Source organism: Misgurnus anguillicaudatus, chromosome 2 (genome assembly GCF_027580225.2).
Source record: "Misgurnus anguillicaudatus chromosome 2, ASM2758022v2, whole genome shotgun sequence".
Taxonomy (NCBI): Eukaryota; Metazoa; Chordata; class Actinopteri; order Cypriniformes; family Cobitidae; genus Misgurnus; species Misgurnus anguillicaudatus.
In genome coordinates, this window is record NC_073338.2 from 41,806,262 (window position 1) to 41,831,897 (window position 25,636).

Genomic DNA, 25,636 nt, shown 5'->3' on the forward strand with positions numbered 1-25,636 from the left:
CGGGGAACCGTTCGCTGTAGGTCGTCTGGCCCTGCGGATACAAGAAGCGTGGGTGAGCCAAACAGGTAGCAAAGTAACATACAGGGGTTGTGCTGATTTCAATTGTGTACTAAACCGTCTCTCCTGTGGCGAGAACGACGCCCAACTAGCCTCACTGACCGGTCGAGGCCAGGTGGTCCAGTCTATAAATTCACATGAGAGTGTGCCGAGTGCTGTGGGTGAGTTGCAATTATCATTTGGTGTCTACACAAAGCTTGCTGTGTGTGCTGTGTTTGTAGTGACCAGAACGGCCCCAGCCTCGGACGGCTCGTGAGGGAATAATAACACGTTGTGGCCCGCGCCCCGTGAGAAGAGGAGATTAAACCTTTCGGCCCCCTGTGTGTCAGTAATAACCGCATCACTTTCGGAAGCAGACAGTGGTGAAGCCCAGCGTTACGTCAAAGTGAGTAGCAAACTAAGTGCACTGTACGGATTTTGGGTCGTGGCAGTATTTAGACCTATCCAACAGAAGCCACTGGTGTGTGCGGAGCCTCATCGAGAGTTCGCCCCAGCTCGCGGCCCCGGTCGTCCAAGCAAGGAGGGAGAGCTAGGGAAGCGTTCGGCTCCGTGGCACTCGACCCATCAGTCCCTACGACACCCCTGAGGCGTAAGCAGACGGGTGGAGGTATACTGTGCACGAACGTTGTTGCGAAAGCCCACTGTCCGAAGTAAACGAGAAGTGCAAGCCTCATGAGTAACTTACCTGTGTGATGTGTTAATCTATCTGTGCTTACAGCAACGCCCTGCGGAAGAAAACGAACTGTGAGGAGAGAGTGAATTACTTACCTTTGCCCTAGTACACCGCCTTGAAGCGAACGAGAAGTCTAAGCCTCGTGAGTAACTTACCTGTGTGATGTGTTAATCTATCTGTGCTTACAGCAACGCCCTGCGGAAGAAAACGAACTGTGAAGAGAGAGTGAATTACTTACCTTTGCCCTAGTACACCGCCTCGAAGTGGACGAGAAGTCCAAGCCTCGTGAGTAACTTACCTGTGTGATGTGTTAATCCATCTGTGCTTACAGCAACGCCCTGAGGAAGAACGAACTGTGGAGATCGTGTGAATTACTTACCTTTCCCTAGTACACCGCCCCGAAGAGGACGAGAAGTCCCAGCCGGGAAAACCTAAGGGTGCATGAGATACGGAGGGAAATTAGGCCAGTTGCAACCCCGCACGGAAAGCAAGCCATTAATTGTGTTTTACCTGTTTTGCCTCCAGGAGGAAGCGGAGGGCGCCACGGATTAAAGGACCAAGTAGGAAAGGAGTCCCGGCCCCCGCTTCATGGTCCAAGCCGCCCTGGGGGGCGAGAAGAAGTTGTTTTAAAGTGTCCTTTCCCTTTTTCCCCTCCCCTTCCCTTACTTTTAATTATTTAAATAAAGCTGTGTTTTAAACGTAGTATACTTGTCTGTCTGGTCATTGGAGTGGTCTTGGGAACCTCCTCGAGGTGGAAAGTAGAGAGGGGCGTGGCCTTTTAGTCAACTTGGGTCCGCCCCGGCCGTGACAATTAAACATTCATACAATTATACGTATCATACAAAGACGTTTTATATTGCTTCAAATATCGTATTAAACTGTCGTGAAGAATATGGAGGGGTTAAAGAAATAAAACTGCCTGTGTTTAGAACGTTTTCAATTTTCTTAAATAAAAAAAATCATTGTGTGTGTTTAATTCAATCACGGTGTGGCGCGTCTCGTCCTCAAGTCTCGAAGCGCGTCGCGGGCCTCGCCCCCCCCAAACCGAACACGGGAAAAAATATTGGAAAAGAAATAGCAAACGCTTGAGTAAGGAGCAACGGAAAAGTCAGCCGCCGACGGTAAGTCTTTCCCATTTTCAGTAGATTTAATTGTTTTTTTATCAATCATTTATTTTAGTTGTGTTATGAGGTGGTGTGAGGTGGTAGCACAGAACCCAAATGCAGACAGCAGGTACTAACGAAAAGACTTTTATTATATAATGAAAACAGAAAGCATAATGAAAACAGAAAGCAAAACCCACGAGGGGGCAAAACAACATAAACTGGATAACTTAATGAACACTAAACTGTACAAGACACAAGACTACACTATAACACTAAACAGGATCACACTAAACTCATTTCACAACAATAAACTTGACCAAACACTAAATATATAATAAACTAGACTTGACTGGACAGAATACTCACAGATAAGGAAACAAACGAACAAGCTAGGAGAACTAATGAGGACAACAGGTGACATGGGTTAGACAATAAAGAGGATGACAAGGGAGTGGGGTAAAAGTGACAAGACACCAGGAACACGTGGTCTAGTAAAACCACGTGATCCCACACAAAACATGGGTCTGTCATGATCCTGCCACAAGACTAGATTAAACAAAGGACAAGATGGCAGAATCATGACAAGTTGGATAAATAAAATCAGCTTGGAAAACCTGTCTTCATTTGGAGAGCCATGCAGAGCACACGGCAATAAGCCAGATTGACATCCATACCAAGTAAAGTACTTAACACCTGTGCAAGCGTAAATAAAAGATGTTTTAAACTAATTTATTTCCGGAGTTAAGCAAAAAACAGTCACAGAATTCATGTGGCTCGTCTGAGACTGGAGAGGGGCGTGTGTCCAGGGGTACATAAACAAAGTCGTCCAGGAATATTTCAACAAATTTGTGGTAATTTACATTGACGACATTCTCATCTACTTTTCCTCCCTCTCTGAACATCATCACCACGTCACCCTGGTCTTGGAAAAACTATGGGATCATCAGTTGTACCTAAAACTGGAGAAGTGTGAGTTCCATACCACAGAAGTACAATTTCTGGGCTATGTAATCAATCAGCATGGACATGTACAGATGGACCAGAGGAAGGTGGAAACAATTTACAACTGGCCCATACCCTCTACTGTGAAGGAGCTCCAATGCATCCTGGGATTCGCCAACTTTTACAGAAGGTTCATCCAAAATTATAGTCTCATCAGTGCACCACTTCCCTCTTCTCTGAAGGGTCGCCCGAAGTCCTTATCTCCTTAAGCCGTCACAGCCTTCCACAACCTCAAGGAAGCCTTCCAGTCTGCATCGATCTGGTCCATCTGAATCCTGACCTGACTGGTGCTGAAGCCATCCTCTCTCAGCAGCAGGGCAACCCCTCGCGACTCCATCCATGTGCCTATTTTGTCCCCAGTGGAGCGGAATTACGACATCGGAAATCGAGAATTACTCTCCATCAAAATCACTCTTGAAGAAGTGGCTGGAGGGAGCAAATAATTCATTTGAAGTGATCACCGATCATTGTAACCTGGAATACGTGAGAGAAGCCAAGAGATTGAATCCTTGCCAGGCACGTTGGGCCCTCTTCTTCACCCGCTTCGATTTTGTGGTAATCTACAGACCTGAGAGTAAGAATCTCAAGGCTGATACCCTCTCTTGCCTACATAGCTCTCCATCAGAGGATCACCTAACGGAATCCATCCTCCCTCCAGCCAGCCGTGTTTGTCTGCCCAATCGTCTGGGACTTAGATGAACAGATTTATCAAGAAAATCGCATACATTCCACTCTGCCAGAAACCCTGGAAGGCCTTTTCTCTGTACCCTAACAATTTTGCACTGAACTCCGCTCACTCCGCTCCGGGCTCTGGACATCCAGGTAGCAGACGCACCCTGTCGCACCTTAGTCTTTGGTACTGGTGGCCCTCTCTCACACAGGATGTCTCTTCATTCAGGGATGCTCAGTCTGTGCCATAACCAACACCCCCAGGAAGCTACCTATGGGTAAATTGGTACCACTTCCTATACCTCAGCGTCCGTGGTCCCACCTGGGTGTCAGTTTCATGACGGATCTATCCAAGTCCAATAACTATACTTGCATCCTTGTGGTTGTGTATCGTTTCTCTAAGGGCTGTAAACTCATACCTCTGCCTAAACTCCCCACTGCCTTTGAAACCGCAGAAGCCCTTTTCAACAATGTGTTCCGCAACTTTGGCATTCCAGAGGACAGCATGTCAATCCTTTTTCAAACTCCTTGGAGTAACAGTCAGTTTATCTTCTGGATACCAGCCTCAAACCAACTGCCAGACTGAACGTAAGATCTAGGAGATCGGATGCTACATGCGTACATACTGCAACCAGTACCAGGACAGCTGAAGCTGCTATTTCCCTTGGGCTGAATACGCCCAGAATTCCCTTCTTCAATACACTACCGGACTCACTCCTTTTCAATGTATTCTGGGTTATCAACCTCCTCTTTTCTTGGTCAGGTGAGCCTTCAGCAGTTCCAGCTGTCGATTACTGGTTCCATCAGAGCGAGAGGGTTTGGGACTCAGCCTACGTGCACCTCCAACAGGCTGTGTGGAGGCATGAAGACCAAGCTAACCATGGTTGTTCTGATCCTCCCCAGTATCAACCAGGACAGAAGATTTGGTTATCCACCAGGGACATCTGCCTCTGGCAGTCCTGCTCCACTGAATGCAGTGACTTACCGGCTCAACCTATATATAAAAAATATTTTCACAGAATGTTCTTTGCATTATGTAGTATGGTTTTATAACAGTAAATCATAAAAAATACTTTAGCTGGGTTTGTACAGGCAGAGTCACGTAAATCAAATATGATTAAGATGTGGAAGAATATACATTTACGGTAACAACATTTTTTTTTTATTGAACCAGATTTGTATTCTCTCAAACTGTTGTGTTGACTATAAAACTGCCATCTAGTGGACTTTTGTAAGAAGTGTTTAACTGGCAGCAAGTTGCGAAATAAGGAAATTCTTGAGTTCAGGAAAAAACGAAAGTAACCGGCTGTCGATCGGAGCACTGTATGTATTTCTCTTTCTTTGTCTTTATACGGTAAAATGGCAGAAGCCTCTATTTCAGTATCTCAGGATCAGTTCATCTGTTCAATCTGTCTGGATCTACTGAAGGATCCAGTGGCCATTCCTTGTGGACACAGTTACTGTATGAGCTGTATTACAGACTACTGGGATCAGAAGAGAGACTACAGCTGCCCTCAGTGCAGACAGACCTTCACATCAAGACCTGTTTTAAATAAAAACACCATGCTGGCTGAAGTGGTGGAGAAATTGAAGAAGACTAAACTACAAGCTGCTCGTCCTGATCACTGTTATGCTGAACCTGGAGATGTGGAGTGTGACGTCTGTACTGAGAGAAAACACAAAGCTGTCAAGTCCTGTCTGGTGTGTCTGAACTCTTACTGTCAAAATCATCTTGAACAACATGAGAATTTATTCAAAGGCAAGAAGCACAACCTGATAGATGCCACTGGACGACTTCAGCAGATGATCTGCCCTCAACATGAGAAAGTACTTGGGATTTACTGTAAAACTGATCAGCTCTGTATATGTTATCTGTGTATGGTGGATAAACACAATAACCATGAGACTGTATCAGTTGCAGCAGAAATGGCTGAGAAACAGGTCTGACAACACAGATTGTTATGCTTATATTACCAGTTCTGCTCCATTATAAACATTGCTTTATGATCCAGCAAATAAAGCACAAGCAGTACATTAACAGGAAATAGCATCAAATAGATTTAAAGCAGTTTTTACAGTAGAAGGATCTTATGAGTGACTGTGAGTTTAGTTTCTCTTTTTACATGAACCTAACTCTCACAAACCTTATAATGACTATATCTTGTTGACTATAGACAATTTTAGATTAATACAATTATCGTATGTGCAGTGTTTCTAGCTTTTAATTATTAATTCATATTCTACAGAAAGAATTGAAGGAGACACAGAAACAATCCCAGCAGAGAATCCAGGAGAGCCAGAAGAAGCTTCAAGAGCTGAGAGATGCTGTGGAGACTCATAAGGTGAGTTTTGATCAGAAGAACAACTGCTGTCTGCTGTTTCAGATCTGTTTCAGACTCAGTTAGGACTCTCATCCAATCAGTCAGTGAGGAGTTCAGTGCTGGATGACTTTCACTGAAGTTCACTGTGTGTAACAGACTGTGTGATGTACCAGTAAGAGCTGAATGAATGCTGCTGATTCTAATGCTCCTCTCTCTGTGTGTCCTAACAGCGCTCTGCACAGACAGCAGTGGACGACACTGAGAGGATCTTTACTCAACTGATCCGATCCATTGAGAGAAGACGATCTGAGGTGACACAGCTGATCAGAGATCAGGAAAAGACTGCAGTGAGTCGAGCTGAAGGACTGTTGAAGCGACTGGAGCAGGAGATTGATGATCTGAGGAGGAGAGACGCTGAGCTGGAGCAGCTTTCACACACAGATGATCACATCCATTTCCTCCAGGTAACATAGCTCCAAAACAGGACAGTGATCTTTAGGAAGGGACGAGCACGTTTTACAGAGATTGTAAGTTGTATCAAGTTGTTTTGTATTGTAAGTTTCTGTTTCTGTTGTTTGCCTTTGTGTCTATGTAGAGTTTCCAGTCTCTCTTTGTTCCTCCTGGATTTACAAGCTTGCTCAGCATAATTGTCAGTTCTCTCCAGTTATTTGATGATGTGGGAAAATCTTTGTCTCATCTAATAAAGAAACTGGATGATTTCTGCAGAAAAGAGACAGAAAATATATCTGATAGAGGTACAATATAATTTATTTGGTCTCCATGATTAGTATTATGTTGGAATACAATGCACATAAAAATATACTACTCAACATTTGTAGTGGATCAAAACCATAGTTGATAATTTCATCAGTTAAACTTATCTTTGAGCATCATAATATAGCATATAAAAAGTTTTATCTGTCACAGTCATTTCCTCATGCTTTAAAACAGCTCTACAGTATGAATATGCGAAATAGTCCCTGCTCCCAGTCTTTTGCACCACCTCGGACAATAGATATATAGGTAAATATATGCTACATATGGAAGTTTCAGACACATAACTGCTAAGTTCGAAGAACTGCGCATTTGCAGCACTAATCTTTTAGCGCTGATGTTAACAGGTTACAGCACTCACTTTGCACGTGCAGCACAGGAGCAGAGCTGAAGCAGCAGCTTTCCTGCAATTGTTTCAGCACAGAGTCTACGAGGCATCCATACATAATATCTATAACTCGAACTACTGATCCACGCGTTTAACTGTGTTGATGTGGTTGGTTACATTTTTGTGAGGTTGGAAACACAGGTGGTTTTAAACTGCAGGAATGAGACTGTCTCCAATTTTATGGAGGAAATAGTCACCAGTTTGTGTGAATGATGAATTTGCACATGGATTGTCTTAAAGCATGATATGAACAACAATAAAAACCTGATTTTCCCAACAGTGGGACTTTAAAAATTTTAACAATACCAGTTTTTGTCTTAGGACAACTTTAATTAATTTTTTAAACTTGTGTATATCTGAAATATTTAAGATTACAATTTCTAATAAAATGTTTATTTTCCATAGTGAGAAGCATGACCTGTGCCTGAACCCATGACCAGGGCAGAGTTCCTCCAATGTAAGTTATTGTTAGCATATGCACTATATGGACAAAGTATTGGGACACAATATTGTTTTGAAATACTAAATTCAGGTGTTTCAGCAGACCCATTGCCACAGGTATAAAGGTATAAAATGCACCTTTAAAACATCTGTAAAAGTAAATAGGTTGTTCTGAAGACCTCAGTGACTTCAAGCATGGTACTGTAATGAGATGCCCCCTTAGATGATTTTATTAGATGATTTTATTCCTGCTGTATATTCCATGGTCAACTGTTATTACTGCAAAGTGGAAGCATTTAGGGACAACAGCAACTTAGACACAAAGTGGAAACCCACAAGCAGGGTCTACGGCTAAAAATAGCAAGTGCTGTGCTGGGCACAAATTCCCTCAATAGCGCTCCAAAATCAAGTACCTGATGTATTGGTCAGGTGTCCTAATTAGGGCTGTGAATCGATTAAAATTTTTAATCTAATTAATTACATACTCTGTGATTAATTAATCTAAATTAATCGCCTACATAATTTTTGCTGTGAAAGTATTAAATATTTATTTTTAAATAAATCAGTGAATAATCAGCATTAGTGACATCAAAGCTCAAAAACTCTTTTATTATAACAGTATTTTCACTGTTCAAATAATGGCCATAACAATCAACAAAAATGACCTAAAGTAATATGCTAAGGAAATAAAGTGCTTAAGGAAGATTATTTACCAAAAGTTTAACAGTGCAATATCAATTGCAGGGCTTTTTTGTGCAATTGAACATAAACCTTAAATAAAGAACCCGACAGGTGGATGACATCAAAGTACCGCGAGAGCATTTAGGAAGCAGTCTTCTGTTATGATTTCTCGAACTGCTCTCACGGGATTTGGATGTCATCTGCATCTTGGTTCTTGTGGCGCCACATGAAGTGTACTCACTAGTTTAACAAACCCGTTTTATCAGCCACTGGTTAGATCAACGTAGCAGTCAAAAACGCGACGCGAGTAATCACGTACGAGAGAAATCATTTACCCACAAAATACAGGACACCTATACTGTGCAAAGACACACGTTAATTGCCTGTTTGGTTTTCTGATCCCAATCTTCATCATTCCGCTAAGCCAAGTCAATCTCTTTTACACCTTTATCGATCTCCAAAACATCGGAGCCTTCCTGCATTATAAGTATTTCCATGGTAGCTGAAATAAAGTTTTACCTCAAATTACGCGCTACAGCCAGAAAACCCGAAGTGGATCCGGTGCCTAGTGAATACCGAACACTTACAGTGGAGAGAGGAACGTGATTTTGCCCACTCCAGGCTTTCATCACATCCCACTTAAAAAGCTGAATACACGTCGTCTTTATGAAAAGTGAATTTAATAATTTTGCAATTCCGTGTAATGACGGAGAACTTTACTCCATGTGCTTTGTATGATGTGGTACTTTAGAGTGGACGAACTCTATGATATGCAAATTCTGTGCTGCAGGATCGCATACTTTATTTTTATCATCACTTCCATCAGGCCGTTTTTTTATAAGTAAATGTTCCAGTCAATGATCCAGTCACCGCCAGCGCATTCTCGTCTACCTCCTTTATTTTACAGTCAAATGGTGGCTAGAATGTATCCAGGTTCAAAGGTCAATACGGAATGGATTAATCTGCGTTATTTTTTTTAACGCGTTATTTTTTCTCAGATTAATTAATCGAATTAATGCGTTATTTTCACAGTCCTAGTCCTAATACTTTTGTTCATATACGCGCTATAAAAGGTGCTAAATAGTACTAAAAGTTCATACTCATAGGAAACCATTTGAAGTGCTATATAGCACCTATAGCACCTCTGTAGAACCAAAAAGTGGTGCTAAAGCATGACTAAAGCACCACTTATATGGTTCAACATAGCACAATACGGTTTTCTACTGGTGCTACACAAGTTCTAAATACAGGTAGGTGATGTTTAGCACTAAAAATGGTTCCCCTACGATTACGAACCAGTGAACATATTTTAGTGCTACTTAGCACCATTTTTAGAGTGTAGAGTTAATAGAGAGAGAATTTTGTATTTCATATCATCAACCAATTTAAAGTTCACATATCAAAATTATTATTTGTTTTATTTTACTCAGATTCCCACCAGGTGACACCGGATTCAAACACAATGTCTACAAATCTCTGTCTGTCTGAGGGAAACAGAGTGATTACTAACCCTGGCACAGTCCAGCCGTATCCTGATCATCCAGATAGATTTGATGAACCTCAGGTGTTGTGTAGTGAGAGTGTGAGTGGACGCTGTTACTGGGAGGTTGAGTGGAGTGGTTGGGTTGGTTTATCAGTGTCATATAAGAGCATTAACAGGAAGGGAGAGGGTAATAAGTGTTGGTTTGGGTTTAATGATCAGTCCTGGTGTTTGTACTTTCCTGACTCTGGTTTTGCATTCTATCACAATAACAATCGAACTGATCTCCCTGTAGAGTCCAAATCTTCTAAAATAGGAGTGTATGTGGATCACAGTGCAGGATCTCTGTCCTTCTACAGCGTCTCTGACACAATGACCCTCATCCACAAAGTCCAGACCACATTTACACAACCTCTCTATCCTGGGTTTTACATTTATAGATCAAGTTAAAAAGTGAAATTGTGTGCTTGAACAAAATAAACGAGACTATGATATCATTAGCTAATTTATTTATGTAAGTATTTTATCCAAAGGTTTGAACATACATACAATTTATCCTTATTTCATATTTAATAATTTATCACAAACTGTAGTAGATCTTTCATGAGTATGAGTTTAAAAGTGAAACTTTTTGATTAATTTATTTTTCGCCTATGTCTTTTGTGTATTAAATATGATTTTTATGTAGTCTCCACATTAAAACCATTAACTCTTTCTGATGTTTGTATGTCAAAGTTACTTTAGAAAGTTATTTGCTGTCTCCACATTATTCCTTTTTATCTATGTAAGAACAAATGTTTAATTTTGTTTTAAAATATTTACATAGAAATAAATGCGATAATATTTGCTAACATCTTTTGACACAGTAACCATATTTTATTTTAACTTAACTATAATCTTACCACAAGTTTTACATCTCTTACTGGCATAACAAATTGTATTTCAGACCAGAATATACATTGGCCACTTTCACTTTTAGTGCAGTATTGACTGCTATTGCTAGGGGGCGCCCAAAGACTAAAGTTGGATTCAGTGTGCCTTTTACTCTCCCATTGGCACGAGTCTAAGCGCGCATATTTACAAAAAATATAAGCTGAGGTAGAAATTATTATACATTCATACAATTATACGTATCATACAAATAAGTTTTATATTGCTTTAAATATCTTATTAAACTGTCAAAACGAATATGGAGGGGTTAAAGAAATAAAGCCTCCTGTGTTTAGAACGTTTTCCATTTTCTTAAATAAAAAAAATTATCGTTTGTGTTTAATTCAATCACAGTGTGGCGCGTCTCATCCTCAAGTCTCGAAGCGCGTTGCGCGCCCCCGCCCCCCAAACCGAACACGAGTGTGCGCGCGAGAAATGCAGCGCGAGACACACACCGAGCAGCCCTGATAAACCCTGTCGAATCCACGCGCACGGGAAAAATTATCGGGGAAAAACCAGCAAACGGTTGAGTAAGGAGCAACAGATAAGTCCGCCGCCGACGGTAAGTCTTTACCATTTTCAGTAGGTCTAATTATTTTTTTTTCTCGATAATTTATTTAAGTTGGATAAATAAAATCAGCTTGGAAAACCTGCCTTCATTTGGAGAGCCATGCAGAGCCCACGGCAATAAGCCGGATTGATATCCATACCAAGTAAAGAACTTAGCACCTGTGCGAGTGTAAATAAAAGCTATTTTACACTTATTTATTGCTGGAGTTGAGCAAAAAACAGCCACGGAATTCACGCGGCTCATTTGAGACTGGAGAGGGGCGTGTGCTGCACAGACAAGCGCTGTCTCTGAGCGCGCATCAGTCGTTTTTTTCAACACTGTATTATTATCTTAGTATAAAAATGTGCAACAAATAGCCCAATGGACTCATTAGGAAAACCGAAGACAGGATTTGCTGTCCATTGCGCAAATTGATAAGTTAATGATTTTACATCTCAATTCATTGTTTGATATTGGATATTGGTTTAATGCTATAAATAAAAAGTAAAACCATGCATATCTGTGGACAGAGGGGTGGATTACTCTCCATCCTCTTTTGTTAGAGAGTAGAGCTGGAGCACATTTTGCAACGCTATGTCTAACTGGTGCACACGCGTGCGCGCGCACTCATCCACCCACACACGAGCGCACACACTCTCAGATACTACAGAACAGAGGCTTATAAATACTACACACACGACAAATACTTTTAATTGGACGTAAGTTTTGTTACACGCTTTTTATAATGCCAACATGATAAATACTACAATTTCCTCAACCTATCAAATCACTCAGCAAATGTTAAGTGAACTGGAATAAGTGTATGCCGTTTTTTTTCTGTCTCTATCGGTGTTGAAATTTCTCGTTCCTACTTATTTTTTAGTTTGTTATTTCGAGGAACAGCCGTAATTGTCTGATCCTTTGTCTCCGCGGAGCACATGCGCATTGCGCGTAGGGTGTGGATGGACAACAGATGCTTTTTTCCCCCTGTATCACACACACTGGTTTCTAATGTACACTACTATAATGTACAGATTTATGATTTGTGTGCATTCCTAAATAATTTTCTATTTTTATGCGAAATATTTGTGATGGCGAATGAATCTATTTTACGACGATGCCGCAGATGAACCGAATGACCGTGCGCTCGCCTCCTGCTCTTCCAGAAGACAGTGAGGAAATACGCGCGCACGTTCACACCCATTGTAAATACCTGAGGGGGCGCAAAAGCATCACCACTTTCACACAATCCCTATGATGAAATCAGCCTAATATAATCAGATCTATATTCGGATAAGCGCTGACATTATGTTCGTTTTAGAAAATGAGCGCGCATCTCAGGTTTAGTCGACCCAATAAGCTTGAATGAGTCACGCGCATCAAACAGAAAACATCGAACCATCTGAAAACTGAGCGCGATATCACCTGAAATTTTCCATTCAGGCGACAGTTTCGTAAGGACTGCTTATCTATGGGCACAGTGGAATGCGCAGTAATCATATTAAGTTTATAGTCGATATTTTTGTACAAAGCACATCAAATGCAAACAGAAGTCTGTGATGATATCTGTAAGGTGCTTAAAGGTACTATCGCATAAAACTTAAGGAAACATATCGAATAAAACATAAAACCATAAAGTTTAATTCCCAGTTCTATTTGGCAGATTAGAAAGGTTGAAGATGTGGAAATATGTGTTTTTTTCCGTAAGTTTTTCTACCTGATCTTTCCCCAGTCATGTTAATTCAATCATAGGTCTATTAAATAATATAATGATATAATATAATGGATAAATGGTTATAATAAAGAGATTTATATACAGTACTGTGCAAAAGTCTTAGGCCACCATCACCAGCTTTGTTGTTTTAGCAATGTTTTAATGTCCATCCATATTTATTTTTCACTCTTTTTTAAGATACAAACAGAAAATACAGAAAAAAATGTACACAAAATTAAAAACAAAACAATTTTCAGAACTACATGTCTTCTTCAGGCATTAGTCAGTATTTAGTGTGACCTCTCTTGGCACGAAACACATCTTGAGCATTTTGAGGAGACTGAAGTCCTGAAGTCATCTGATTATAGGATTTAATTTCATTTAGGATTAGGGTTCCTGCAGCTGCCTGCTTTTGCTCAAGTGGAAGGGGAGTTCACCCTAAATATTTGACACTTATACTTTTATACTGCTTTTAATACTACATACACATTTCCTGTATTTTCTGGTTGTATTCTAATAAACAGACTGAGAGAAATAATTATATATGATCACTATACAATTGCAAAAACAACAAATTTAATGGTATCATGGTGGCCTAAGACTTTTGCACAGTACTGTATATGCTATTATAGTTATATTCACTTTGTGTGTGCATGTCAGAAAGAAATGGACAAATATACATTTTTACATATTTATTTGTGAATTTGTGTAATGCTGCGGAGCCAGACGGAAACGCATGCATGAGCACCCCATACCTAAACCTACCCACCCAAAACACAAAACATTATACCAAACATTACTGGTTATGAATGGGTTTGGGGCAGAAGTGTGGGCAAGGAAAGAAAAATCATTGCGATATCTGTGATCGTTGCTCTTAATCGTTGGTCCTATGTCTTACAGTGAGAGAGGTTCAAAGACGTTTTCCCGGTCTTGTGACCAAAGATAGGCTACAATAGTTTTCTGACAGTGTCAGAAATTTAGGATGATTTAAAACGTGTTTGCTGCTAAGGCCTGCATACTGGTATTTGTTTACCAGTACCAGTTGATGATGTTGCGCTAATGTTTGTCGCAGCGTCACAGCCTACGATATAATAGGTGTAATCTTTGTACAGTCTACATGCTTGTACCCAAGTTTTAACGCTTCATGTCACACAGTGTGATAAGATAAAAATCTCATAGAATGGCAAAAATCCTGCAGTGTATCCCAGCATTTAGTTTAACAACAAACTGTGAGACTTTAGATAATCTGATGTCTCCAGTTCTCTGTGTTCGGTTGTGTACATTTATATAAAAAAGGCTTTTTCAAAAATAGATTAAACATGGTGGAGAGCAGGGGCAAAGTACCATTTTTCAGAAAAACTTAATTTTAAAAGATAATGTTATAGACAGCGATATATTTTTGCTGTGGTCAACAATATATAAACTATAACTATAAAATTAAATAACTATAAAATTAAATCAAATCAAATTAGAATAATATACATTTTCAACATATACAACAGTATAAGTTAACAAGTGTTACTTTCGTCCCGACAGTAATTTACTTATCACATTTAAACACTATTTACTTATATATTGAAAAACTCAGAGAAGTGAAACTTCAGGATGTGTTAGGTCACTAAATAACCTGTAGATTGATCAATACAGTACTTAACACATGAAACGGAAAACACAATGCGTTATTGTCCTAATAACAGGGTTCCCACACCTTAGTTAACTTTAAATTCAAGGGCCTTTCAAGGACTTTCCAGGTCAAAAACCCTCAAATTCAAGGACTAAATTCATTTCAAGTGAGAGCTAGGTTACATCGTGTTATCTATAAAGATACATTGTTACAGTTCCTTTCGAGGGAACTCGCGCTGCGTCACTATGGTGACACTTTGGGGACGCTTTCAGGGGAAGTGCGCCTGATTGTGTATATCAAATTCAACCAATGGTGAGTCTTAACGACAAAGACAGGGTGACGTGGGAGACAGGAAGTGTATCGCTATCTGAAATATTGCCAAAAACGGCGTTACAGGGATGCAGGAAGTATGACAAGGGAGACACAGCGTCTCGTTCCCTTCACAGTTACATTCGTAACACATTTTCATGTGTCAAACTATGCAAAAAAGCATTTTGGTATGAATCAACATTTGCATACAGAAGATATAAGCATTTAAAGCGAATAGTTTAGCATGTGTGCTTAAAAGGATAGAAATTTAATGATATTATCCTACACTACACAGGGAATAATATGGATTTTTCTTCCTGGATTAACATAAACCTTGAAAAACTGCTTCTAAATGTATTTTATAGACCGTTTCTCTTATAAGCCATGCAGAATCAAGAAGATCAGTCAGGTGAATCAAGTAAACAGAATTTCAATCCCATCTGGAGTTTAGTCTTATAATAGCACATAAAAGCAGGACTTGTGTTACCATTATTACCACTGTTCACTGCAAGATGAAGCCGATAGAGAAAAAAATCTCTAATGACTGTTGTAATGGACAAAGGAGATTTGAGTAGTTTAAGACATCGAGTTGATAATGAATAATGTTTCTTTGTTCACTTGATAAACTCATTAGAAATGCTAAAATACATATTGCTGAGTTTGGTCTTTTGATCTGAATATTTTGATCATGATTCAGAATTTGTCAAAAAGGAGAGTCAGGAAGGAGGCAGGGTGCCACTAAAAGAGAATAAGCTCAGCCATGCAGAGCTATGCATGTGTGTTTGAAGAAGATAATTCAAAGAGACAGATAGCTCAGGCACATCTGAAACAGTCCCGAATTAGAGATGCATTCAAAATCAATGTTATTTTTGGTCCTGTGTGTTCAAAAAAGCCTACCGTCACACCAAAGTTAACTATGATTAGTGAAGCAGTCTTTTATTATGTGATGCTACTGGCAAAACCTGATCATTTGCATGGTGAGATTCTTTCCCATCATGTGCTCCTAGTTGAGAATCAACACTTATAATCCTACAATACGCAAGTCTGTCAAGGTAGCTACATGTGTCTAATTATTACATGCATAATTGTGTGTTAATTATGAACGGTTCCCGTTGGGAAATCAGCAGCTCGGATTCTTTGATTATGATATTCCGTGTGTCATCATGGAATCTCTCTCTGGGTTTCCATGGCAATGACCTGAAGAAACTGAAAGAATGAGCCAAAATGGCAGCTTTCCTATGGTTCCTACGGCAACAGCCAATCAAAGGCCAGAACCCCACCGACCCAACCTGTCTGTTATAGACCCTCAGAGAGAGATGCACACTGTTCAAGAACATTAGAAAGGATAAACATGACAGACAAAATTATGTCATTTCATTGTTGGGGTGATCAAATGTCTGGTCTGTGCATGTGAAAGAGACTCGGTATTGTTTACACGGTTAAACAAAGAATAAGAATAAAACACAGAGAATTTCACCATGCAAATACAAAAAAGTGCACAAACAACATTGCTTCTATGTCCAAAAGGGTTAATGACTAATATGTCAATCATCTCTACTTGTTAAGAATGAAAATATTTCCCATTTAGTAGCACTTACTAAGTCAAGTATCATTATTATTATTATTATTTTTCACAATGCAAAGCTCCATTTCTATTAAAATTAGCTGCACAGCTTATCCTGGACTGTCTGTTTGCTATTGACACGAGTGAAGGAGGGATTCAATCCATTTTTAGGGACTGGGTGATCCCAGAGGATTAAGGTGTAATGTGGGTTTTTTTAGCATAGACTGTAAAAAAAAGGTTTCTGAAGATTGTTTTTGAAGCTTTAAGTAGGCTGCCGTCGCTTCATCAGAGAGATCGGAAGGTTGCCCCTGGGTTTTTAGCAGCATCTAGTGGTGCGAATTGAAACCAACCTCATTTTCGAAACGCATTGAGAAGCTACTGTAGTTGCCACAGGACAAACATGTTGCCGTCTGAGACTGAAAATGCGCCCTGTAGAACAGTATGTCCGTTTAGGGCAAGCGTGGCGCACAAGCCCTGAAATGTGAAGCCAAAACGTCTCGATCGCCCCCCAGTGGCTGGTCCAAGTATAGGTCATAAACCCTGCCCCCCATGTTATTCAATGGGACTTGAGACCAACTAAACAATTTATTTACACCTCAATTACCTTATTTCCGAAGCTCGTTTAGGGCTCCAGACTAACTTTTTTCACTAGGAGCACAGTGGCCCCCAACTGAAAACTTTAGGGGCGTAACGAGAAAATTTTGGGGCACACACTGTAAATCAAGATGCAGAAAGTACAATGTGCTGTTTCAAATTCAGTGTCACATCACAAAAAAAAGGTCAAATTTACTGATCGCACATGTTTGACTGATTGTAAAATTCAGTGGCACACTCTCAAATTTTGGTGGAAAAATGCTACCATTTGGTGGCAGCCTGGAGCCCTGTCGTTTCTGTCATTAGGGGTCAAGCCCCGAAGGGGCGTAGAACCCTATTGTTATTGTTAGTTTTTAGGGGTCAAGCCCCGAAGGGGCGTAGAACCCTATTGTTATTGTTAGTTTTCTTATTAGGGGTCAAGCCCCGAAGGGGCGTAGAACCCTATTGTTATTGTTAGTTTTCTTATTATTATTATTATTATTATTATTATTAGGGGTCAAGCCCCGAAGGGGCGTAGAACCCTATTGTTATTGTTAGTTTTCTTATTAGGGGTCAAGCCCCGAAGGGGCGTAGAACCCTATTGTTATTGTTAGTTTTCTTATTATTATTATTATTATATATTATTCTTCTTCTTGTTCTTCCGCCATTAAAGTCAATGGCAGCCCATAGAACCGTACGTAGGAAAGTTATGAAATTTGGCACACATGTAGAGGACAGTCACAGAAGTTACTATAGCAACATTGGTGTGTCTGACTCAAACCCTCTAGCGCCACCAACAGTCCAAAAATCCACTTATGTTCATGCCCACAACTTGTGACCCGTGAGTCCTAGAAACAAAATTCTTGTTTCCTCTGAATCCTTGGCTCATGATGATTCAGATGCACATGTTGATGTCATTTGTGTCATGCACATCTTTCCGCCATTTTGAATTTTCCGTAAAACCTACTTTTTCGAACTCCTCCTAGACCGTCTGTCCGATTTGCATGTCCTTTGGTATGTAGCATCTAGAGACACCCCAGACAAAAAGTTATCAAAAGCTTTTTGATAGACCAATGCGTTCTCATATAAATTGACAACATATATGGCGGCGAGCACGCCAAAACGGACGTGTGGCCGTATCTTCGCAAAACTTTATTGTATCGACACGAAACTTGGTATATGTCATTACAGTCATGACCTGAGGGTGCCTGCAACGTTTCGTCACAGCGCCACCTAGTGGTCACGAGATTCGAAAAATGCCTATTTTCGCTTATAACTACTTCAAACTTGAGTCTAAAATCATGAAGGTGGTCTTGTTAGATTCCTTGAGGCATGCCGAGTCAAACGATACCAAACGGTTTTTAGTCGGCCATTTTGGGTGTCGGCCATTTTGAATTTTCTCATTAAGTTCAGTATTTCACAAACAGAATGGCGTATCGCTACAAAATTTGGCATGGTTCATCAGTGACATGTTCTGAGCGCACCTATAAATCTTTAGGACGGCGCCACCTAGTGGTCAGGATATGTAAATAAATTGTTTAAAATCTTTCTTTCATTTGATTAAATTGCCACTATGACATAAGACTTCACTCTACTGATTCCTTGGCTCATGCTGAGTCCGACTGTACCAAATATGTCTGAGTCAAACCTACTTCCTGTCGGCCATTTTGAATTATATTGAAGACCTACTTTTTCGAACTCCTCCTACAGCGCTTTTTTGATTGGCTTGAATTTTATTAGGCATCATCTAGAGACACTCTAGACAAAAAGTTATCAAAAGCTTTTCGGTAGACCTATCCGTTGTCGTATCACGCATCAAAGAATGCGAGGGCGAGCACGCCAAAATGTGTTTGAGCCTGTATCTTTGCAAAACTTTTGCGTATTAATATGAGACTTGGTATATGTCATAACAGTGATGACCTGAGGGTGCATGCACCATTTCGTCACACTGCCCCCTACTGGTCACGACATATAAAAAATGTCTATTTTTGCTTATAACTACTGCAAACTTGACTGTAAAATTATGAGACTGGTCTTGTTAGAGTTCGTGAGGCATGCCGAGTCAAACGATACCAAATGGTTTTTGGTCGGCCATTTTGTGTGTCGGCCATTTTGAATTTTTCTTTAAGTTCAAGTATTTCAGAAACGCAATTGCGTATTGTTATGAAACTTGGTATGGTTCATCAGCAACATGTTCTGGGAGGACTTGTAAACTTTCCGATGCCCCCTAGTGGTCAAGAGATTTGAAGCTATATCTCTGCATCTCTTTATCGTATTTACACCAAATTTGGTGGGTGTCATCACAATCAAGACCTGAGTCACAATTTATTTTTTGGTCAGTGCCCCCTAGTGGTCAAGTCATTTAAGGCTATATCTCTGCATCTCTTTATTGTATTTACACCAAATTTGGTGGGTGTCATCACAATCAAGACCTGAGTCACAATTTATTTTTGGTCAGTGCCCCCTAGTGGTCAAGTCATTTAAAGCTATATCTCCGTATTGCTTTATTGTATTTACACTAAATTTGGTATGTGTCATCACAGTCATGACCTGAGGCACCATCTATTCTTTCGGCACAGTGCCACCTAGTGGTCTCAACATACGAAAAAATTGCTTTTTTTCATAAAACTAATGCAAACTTAGATCTTAAATCATGACAGTCATCACGTATGAATCATTTTTTGCCATGTTTGGCTTGACCCCGGTATCGCTGCTTGCAGCTATATTTATTATTATTATTATTTATCTTCCTCGTTCTTCCGCCGAAAGTCAATGGCAGCCCATAGAACCGTACATAGGAAAGTTATGAAATTTGGCACACATGTAGAGGACAGTCTCAGAAGTTACTATAGCAACATTGGCGTGTCTGACTCAAACCCTCTAGCGCCACCAACAGTCCAAAAATCCACTTATGTTCATGCTCACAACTTCTGACCCGTGAGTCCTAGAAACTAAATTCTTGTTTCCTCTGAATCCTTGGCTCATGATGATTCAATTGCACACATTGATGTCATTTGTGTCATGCACATCTTTCCGCCATTTTGAATTTTTTGTAAAACCTACTTTTTCGAACTCCTCCTAGACCGTTTGTCCGATTTGCATGTCCTTTGGTATGTAGCATCTAGAGACACCCAAGACAAAAAGTTATCAAAAGCTTTTCGGTAGACCTATCCGTTCTCGAATAAATTGACAACATATATGGCGGCGAGCACGCCAAAACGGACGTGAGGCCGTATATTCGCAAAACTTTATTGTATCGACACGAAACTTGGTATATGTCATAACAGTCATGACCTGAGGGTGCCTGCAACGTTTCGTCACAGCGCCGCCTAGTGGTAACGAGATTCAAAAAATGCCTATTTTCGCTTATAACTACTTCAAACTTGAGTCTAAAATCATGAAGGTGGTCTTGTTAGATTCCTTGAGGCATGCCGAGTCAAACGATACCAAAAGGTTTTTGGTCGGCCATTTTGGGTGTCGCCCATTTTGAATTTTTTCTTTAAGTTCAAGTATTTCAGAACCGCAATTGCGTATTGTTATGAAACTTGGTATGGTTCATCAGCAACATGTTCTGGGAGGACTTGTAAACTTTTCGGCGCCCCCTAGTGGTCAAGAGATTTGAAGCTATATCTCTGCATCTCTTTATCGTATTTACACCAAATTTGGTGGGTGTCATCACAATCAAGACCTGAGTCACAATTTATTGTTTGGTCAGTGCCCCCTAGTGGTCAAGTCATTAAAGGCTATATCTCTGTATTGCTTTATTGTATTTACACTAAATTTGGTATGTGTCATTACAGTCATGACCTGAGGCACCATCTATTGTTTCGGCAAAGCGCCACCTAGTGGTCTCAAGATACAAAAAAAATTGCTATTTTTTTCATAAAACTAATGCAAACTTAGATCTTAAATCATGACAGTCATCACGTATGAATCATTTTTTGCCATGTTTGGCTTGACCCCGGTATCGCTGCTTGCAGCTATATTTAGGGGTCAAGCCCCGAAGGGGCGTAGAACCCTATTGTTATTGTTAGTTTTCTTATTATTATTCTGCATCTTGTTCTTCCGCCATTGAAGTCAATGGCAGCCCATAGAACCGTACGTAGGAAAGTTATGAAATTTGGCACACATGTAGAGGACAGTCTCAGAAGTTACTATAGCAACATTGGTGTGTCTTACTCAAACCCTCTAGCGCCACCAACAGTCCAAAAATCCACTTATGTTCATGCTCATAACTTCTGACCCGTGAGTCCTAGAAACTAAATTCCTGTTTCTTCTGAATCCTTGGCTCATGATGATTCAATTGCATACGTTGATGTCATTTGTGTCATGCAAATGTTTCCGCCATTTTGAATTTTCCGTAAAACCTACTTTTTCGAACTCCTCCTAGAGCGTCCGTCCGATTTGCATGTCCTTTGATATATAGCATCTAGAGACACCCCAGACAAAAAGTTATCAAAAGCTTTTTGATAGACCAATGCGTTCTCGTATAAATTGACAACATATATGGCGGCGAGCACGCCAAAACGGACGTGAGGCCGTATCTTCGCAAAACTTTTGTGTATCGACACGAAACTTGGTATATGTCATAACAGTCATGACCTGAGGGTGCCTGCAACGTTTCGTCACAGCGCCACCTAGTGGTCACGAGATTCGAAAAATGCCTATTTTCGCTTATAACTACTTCAAACTTGAGTCTAAAATCATGAAGGAGGTCTTGTTAGATTCCTTGAGGCATGACGAGTCAAACGATACCAAACCGTTTTCGGTCGGCCATTTTGGGTGTCGGCCATTTTGAATTTTCTCATTAAGTTCAGTATTTCACAAACAGAATGGCGTATCGCTACGAAATTTGGCATGGTTCATCAGTGACATGTTCTGAGCGCACCTATAAATCTTTAGGACAGCGCCACCTAGTGGTCAGGATATGTAAAGAAATTGTTTAAAATCTTTATATCATTTGATTAAATTGCCACTATGACATAAGACTTCACTCTATTGATTCCTTGGCTCATGCTGAGTCCGACTGTACCAAATATGTCTGAGTCAAACCTACTTCCTGTCGGCCATTTTGAATTATATTGAACATTTACTTTTTCGAACTCCTCCTAGAGCACTCGTGTGATTGGCTTGATTTTTGGTATGCATCATCTAGGGACACTCTAGACAAAAAGTTATCAAAAGCTTTTCCGTAGACCTATCCGTTGTCGTATAACGCATCAAAGAATGCGAGGGCGAGCACGCCAAAATGTGTTTGAGCCTGTATCTTCGCAAAACTTTTGTGTATTAATATGAGACTTGGTATATGTCATAACAGTGATGACCTGAGGGTGCATGCACCATTTCGTCACACTGCCCCCTACTGGTCACGAGATATAAAAAATGTCTATTTTTGCTTATAACTACTGCAAACTTGAATGTAAAATTATGAGACCGGTCTTGTTAGATTTCGTGAGGCATGCCGAGTCAAACGATACCAAATGGTTTTTGGTCGGCCATTTTGTGTGTTGGCCATTTTGAATTTTTTCTTTAAGTTCAGGTATTTCAGAAACGCAATTGCGTATTGTTATGAAAATTGGTATGATTCATCAGCAACATGTTCTGGGAGGACTTGTAAACTTTTCGGCGCCCCCTAGTGGTCAAGAGATTTGAAGCTATATCTCTGCATCTCTTTATCGTATTTACACCAAATTTGGTGGGTGTCATCACAATCAAGACCTGAGTCACAATTTAGTGTTTGGTCAGTGCCCCCTAGTGGTCAAGTCATTTAAGGCTATATCTCCGTATTGCTTTATTGTATTTACACTAAATTTGGTATGTGTCATCACAGTCATGACCTGAGGCACCATCTATTGTTTCGGCAAAGCGCCACCTAGTGGTCTCAAGATACAAGAAAATTACTATTTTTTTCATAAAACTAATGCAAACTTAGATCTTAAATCATGACAGTCATCACGTATGAATAATATTTTGCCATGTTTGGCTTGACCCCGGTATCGCTGCTTGCAGCTATATTTAGGGGTCAAGCCCCGAAGGGGCGTAGAACCCTATTGTTATTGTTAGTTTTCTTCTTATTATTATTATTATTATTCTTCCTCTTCCGCCATTGAAGTCAATGGCAGCCCATAGAACCGTACATAGGAAAGTTATGAAATTTGGCACACATGTACAGGACAGTCTTAGAAGTTACTATAGCAAATTTGGTGTGTCTAACTCAAACTCTCTAGCGCCACCAACAGTCCAAAAGTCCACTTATGTTCAACTTGTGACCCGTGAGTCCTAGAAACTAAATTCTTGTTTCCTCTGAATCCTTGGCTCATGTTGATTCAATTGCACACATTGATGTCATTTGTGTCATGCACATCTTTCCGCCATTTTGAATTTTCCGTAAAACCTACTTTTTCGAACTCCTCCTAGAGCGTTTGTCCGATTTGCATGTCCTTTGGTATATAGCATCTAGAGACACCTCTGACAAAAAGTTATCAAAAGCTTTTTTATAGACCAAAGCGTTCTCGTATAAATTAACAACATATATGGCGGCGAGCACGCCAAAACAGACGTGTGGCTGTATCTTCGCAACACTTTGGTGTATCGACACGAAACTTGGTATATGTCATTACAGTCATGAACTGAGGGTGCCTGCAACGTTTCGTCACAGAGCCACCTAGTGGTCACGAGATTCGAAAAATGCCTATTTTCGCTTATAACTACTTCAAACTTGAGTCTAAAATCATGAAGTTGGTCTTGTTAGATTCCTTGAGGCATGCCGAGTCAAACAATACCAAACGGTTTTCGGTCGGCCATTTTGGGTGTCGGCCATTTTGAATTTTCTCATTAAGTTCAGTATTTCACAAACAGAATGGCGTATCGCTACGAAATTTGGCATGGTTCATCGGTGACATGGTCTGAGCGCACCTATAAAACTGTAGGACGGCGCCACCTAGTGGTCAGGATATGTAAATAAATTGTTTAAAATCTTTATATCATTTGATTAAATTGCCACTATGACATAAGACTTCACTCTATTGATTCCTTGGCTCATGCTGAGTCCGACTGTACCAAATATGTCTGAGTCAAACCTACTTCCTGTCGGCCATTTTGAATTATATTGAACACCTACTTTTTCGAACTCCTCCTAGAGCGCTCGTGTGATTGGCTTGATTTTTGGTATGCATCATCTAGAGACACTCTAGACAAAAAGTTATCAAAAGCTTTTCGGTAGACCTATTTGTTGTCGTATAACGAATCAAAGAATGCGAGGGCGAGCACGCCAAAATGTGTTTGAGCCTGTATCTTCGCAAAACTTTTGTGTATTAATATGAGACTTGGTATATGTCATAACAGTGATGACCTGAGGGTGCATGCACCATTTCGTCACACTGCCCCCTACTGGTCACGAGATATAAAAAATGTCTATTTTTGCTTATAAGTACTGCAAACTTGAATGTAAAATTATGAGAGTGGTCTTGTTAGATTTCGTGAGGCATGCCGAGTCAAACGATACCAAATGGTTTTTGGTCGGCCATTTTGTGTGTCGGCCATTTTGAATTTTTCTTTAAGTTCAAGTATTTCAGAAACGCAATTACGTATTGTTATGAAACTTGGTATGGTTCATCAGCAACATGTTCTGGGAGGACTTGTAAACTTTCCGGTGCCCCCTAGTGGTCAAGAGATTTGAAGCTATATCTCTGCATCTCTTTATCGTATTTACACCAAATTTGGTGGGTGTCATCACAATCAAGACCTCAGTCACAATTTATTTTTTGGTCAGTGCCCCTAGTGGTCAAGTCATTTAAGGCTATATCTCTGCATCTCTTTATTGTATTTACACCAAATTTGGTGGGTGTCATCACAATCAAGACCTGAGTCACAATTTATTATTTGGTCAGTGCCCCCTAGTGGTCAAGTCATTTAAGGCTATATCTCCGAATCGCTTTATTGTATTTACACCAAATTTGGTGGGTGTCATCACAATCAAGACCTGAGTCACGATTTATTGTTTGGTCAGTGCCCCCTAGTGGTCAAGTCATTTAAGGCTATATCTCCGTATTGCTTTATTGTATTTACACTAAATTTGGTATGTGTCATCACAGTCATGACCTGAGGCACCATCTATTGTTTCGGCAAAGCGCCACCTAGTGGTCTCAAGATACAAAAAATGCTATTTTTTCATAAAACTAATGCAAACTTAGATCTTAAATCATGACAGTTATCACGTATGAATCATTTATTGCCATGTTTGGCTTGACCCCGGTATCGCTGCTTGCAGCTATATTTATTGTTATTCTTGTTCCTCGTTCTTCCACCCAAAAGTCAATGGCAGCCCATAGAACCGTACATAGGAAAGTTATGAAATTTGGCACACATGTAGAGGACAGTCTCAGAAGTTACTATAGCAACATTGGTGTGTCTGACTCAAACCCTCTAGCGCCACCAACAGTCCAAAAATCCACTTATGTTCATGCTCACAACTTGTGACCCGTGAGTCCTAGAAAATAAATTCTTGTTTCCTCTGAATCCTTGGCTCATGATGATTCAGTTGCACATGTTGATGTCATTTGTGTCATGCACATCTTTCCGCCATTTTGAATTTTCCGTAAAACCTACTTTTTCGAACTCCTCCTAGACCGTCCGTCCGATTTGCATGTCCTTCGGTATGTAGCATCTAGAGACACCCCAGACAAAAAGTTATCAAAAGCTTTTTGATAGACCAATGCGTTCTCGTATAAATTCACAACATATATGGCGGCGAGCACGCCAAAACGGACGTGTGGCCGTAT

General features: G+C 40.2%; 1 protein-coding gene and 1 pseudogene across 2 annotated transcripts in view; both read left to right on the plus strand.

The window, feature by feature from the left end:
- Positions 1–4,775: 4,775 nt before the first annotated feature.
- On the plus strand, positions 4,776–10,063 carry LOC129442935 (E3 ubiquitin/ISG15 ligase TRIM25-like; annotated as a pseudogene).
- An 865-nt stretch (positions 10,064–10,928) lies between these two features.
- basp1 (brain abundant, membrane attached signal protein 1) overlaps positions 10,929–25,636 on the plus strand; it is a 47,382-nt gene continuing 32,674 nt past the window's right edge. The window contains exon 1 of one of the 2 annotated variants that reach the window (XM_055203273.2): positions 10,929–11,084. The gene's annotated coding sequence lies outside the window, so the exon portion shown is untranslated. The remainder of the gene's footprint in view (positions 11,085–25,636) is intronic. The other variant, XM_055203274.2, reaches the window with a different exon arrangement.